Source organism: Protobothrops mucrosquamatus, unplaced genomic scaffold (genome assembly GCF_001527695.2).
Source record: "Protobothrops mucrosquamatus isolate PMUCROS unplaced genomic scaffold, P.Mucros_1.0 scaffold_122, whole genome shotgun sequence".
NCBI classification, from domain to species: Eukaryota; Metazoa; Chordata; class Lepidosauria; order Squamata; family Viperidae; genus Protobothrops; species Protobothrops mucrosquamatus.
In genome coordinates this window covers 386,422-389,507 of record NW_015386198.1, presented here as the reverse complement: position 1 = coordinate 389,507, position 3,086 = coordinate 386,422, and the positions used below count along the sequence as shown (strand labels likewise).

The window sequence follows — 3,086 nt, the reverse complement described above, 5'->3', positions numbered from 1 at the left end:
AAAACAAAACAAAACAAAACAAAACAAAAAAGCTCCAAAATTGCAGGTATAACCTTAACCTTCCAAAGAGGAAGCAGAAGAAAAGCATCCTCAGTTGTTCCCTTAATCTGAAAGAAATACTATACATAATTGTAAATGGTTTTAATGCTGCCCCAGCTGTCTTTTGTTTTATGGAAGGGCCCTTTCAACAGTGGAATTTCTAATGTAGGAATAAAATATATTAGCGTGACCTAAACATGTCACAATTAGCAATGGCTGGTGCAGTTTCCCTGTGGCTCAAAGAGACATATCGTACGATGGCTGACATAAAATGTCCATATGCATATTTTGTAGCTTTTTCTCCTGGAAACATTTTGCCTAACAGTATACAGGTAGTCCTCGACTTACAACAGTTCATTTAGTGACTGTTCAAAGTTACAATGGCACTGAAAATAGTGACTTATGACCATTTTTCACAGTTACAACTTTGTAGCATCCCCATGATCATGTGATCAAAATTTAGATGCTTGGCAACTGATCCATACTTAGGACTGTTGCTGTGTTCTAAGGTCATGTGATCATCTTCTGCAATCTTTTGACAACCAAAGCCAATGGGGAAGCCAGATTCACTTAACAACTGGGTTACTAACTTATCAGCTGGAGTGATTCACTTAACAACTATGGCAAAAAAGATCGTAAAATGGGGCAAAACTCACTTAACAAATGTCTTACTTAACAACAGAAATTTGGGCTCAGCTGTGGTCATAAGTCAAGGACTACCTGTACAGAAAGTATAATTTACAACAAAAGTAGCACAACTAAAAGCCCCCAAAAGAGAAAGCAGTTCTGCACTCATTGCTGCTTTTCATTGGAGATAAGTGGATTGAATTTTGAGCTATTGGTATTTGATGCCTGGGAAGACTTTGAAGTCTTTTGTCTTTCCTCATTTGTCTTATGACTGAGAGTGTCCATGTTTCTTTACATCAAGAATTGAGAGACAGTTTGGTGTAGTGGCTAAGGCATCAAGCTAGAAATCAGGAGAATCTAGGCATAAAGTCAACTAGTTGACATGAGGCCAGATACTTTCTCTCAGCCCTAGGAAAGAGGCAATGGCAAACCATTTCTGAAAATGTCAAAAAAAAACCAACAACCCTGCAGGGATCTGGCAGTCAGTCTCCAAGAATGAGACACCATTGAACAACAGGAAAAAATGGGGGTGATAGGAAGTAAAGGAGAGGTGATATATCATCACCTTTCAAAATTTACAGAATTTCTACATAAAAAGAAACATAGTGAAAGTAGAACTTGGTGTTCTGCCCTTACATTATATACTTTTATATACTTTTGGATACAGTATTTGCTTCCTGGATCTCTTAAAATTTGCAACAACGTGCCATGCTGGAAGTGGTTTGTTTACAAAGTAGAATTTATGAAATCTCTAACATAATATAAAGGAGTCTTGAGGATCTGGCTAGATATGTTGGAATATTTACAAAATTAATAATACTGCCCAATTCATAACAACTCTACAGTGCTACGGATTCCTAATCTCTGTTCTAAGCCCTAAACCCCATGATTGATTAAAAAATAATGTGCTGTATACCTTTAAAAGCGCAGGTAGTTCTCCAGAGACTTTATACTTCCTTTACTGCTGTCTCCTCCCCTACCATGCCACATTTTTTTTTTTGCTCATGTAGTTGAGTTAGGTTTGAAATATCTTGCACATTTACTCCACATTTCAGTAAGCAGTTTGTAGTATACTACAAACCTCTAGAGCTGAACTGCTTCAGGGGATGAGTTATAATTAAAAGTCTTTCTCAGTACTCCTCTTCAGGAACTATCTGTAAATATGAGCTCTGATTGTAGGAGCATTCCAGGCATCTGGAAAGCTGAACAAAGAGCTGTGGGTATAAGATCTGGGAGAGGAGATCTGGGTTTTTCCCCTTTTGAAGAAGTGTAATCTAAAGTGATAACGGGGATAAGACTTTCAGTCGCAATCCTCCCATGGAAAGTATTGTATCTAAGATTAGACTGCACACCACTCTGTGGGGGGTTTTCTGGAAAGCCAACTGTTGTGGCTTTTCAGGAGGTCCTGGAAGCAGATTTGCTGGATTCCCATTTGCGAATTGATTTTGCGTTTTGCGATTCCTCTTGGCATAGTCTATTGCAATGATATAACAACAACAACAATAATAGATGGAAGGGACATTGGAGGTCTTCTAGCCCAACGACTGCTCATACAGGAAACCCTATACCATTTCAGACAAATGGTTGTCCAGTCTCTTCTTAAAAACTTCCAGTATTGGAGTATTCACAATTTCTGGAGGCAGGTTGTTCCACTGATTAATAGTTCTGTCAGGAAATTTCTTCTTAGTTCTAGGTTGCTTCTCTCTTTGGTTAGCTTCTATCCATTGCTTCTTGTCTTGCCTTCAGGTGCCCTCCCTCTTCTTTGTGGCAGCCCCTGAGATATTGGAACACTGTTATCATGTCCCCTCTCATCCTTCTCTTCATTAAACTAGACATACCCAATTCCAGCAACCATTCCTTATATGTTTTAGCCTCCAGTCCCCTGATCATCTTTGTCGCTGCTCTCTGTACTCTTTCTAGAGTCTCAACATCTTTTTTACATCTTTTTTTGTCACTGCTTTTTTTGTTCCTATGATTTAATGTTGTTAACCTTCCCACCCTACAACGGCATGTGGGCCACTCAGAATTGCATATAGAAGTCCTAATAGCAAATCAACCAACCAAGCAAATAAATCGGATTCTTCATCTCAAAAGTTCCCATCCAATACAGATAATTGTCACCTTATGACCATAATTGAGATCAGAATATCCATTGCTAAGCAATGCAGCTGTTAAATGAGTCATGCCCAATTTTATGACCTTTTTTGCCAAGGTTGTAAAGCAAAGCATTGCAGTTGTTAAGTGAATCACATGGTTGTTAAGCAAAGTCAGTTTCCCCCATTGATAGCAGTGTTCCAATATCTCAGGGGCTGCCACAAAGAAGAGGGAGTCAAGCTATTCTCCAAAGTGCCTGAAGGCAGGACGAGAAGCAACGGGTGGAAACTGATCAAGGAGAGAAGCAACCTGGAACTAAGGAGAAA

The 3,086-nt window shown here is 39.1% G+C and overlaps 1 protein-coding gene across 1 annotated transcript in view; it reads right to left on the bottom strand.

The window, feature by feature from the left end:
• The window catches only part of FYB1 (FYN binding protein 1), a 92,218-nt gene that overhangs the window by 44,707 nt on the left and 44,425 nt on the right, over window positions 1–3,086 (bottom strand). The gene's annotated exons all lie outside the window — the stretch shown is intronic.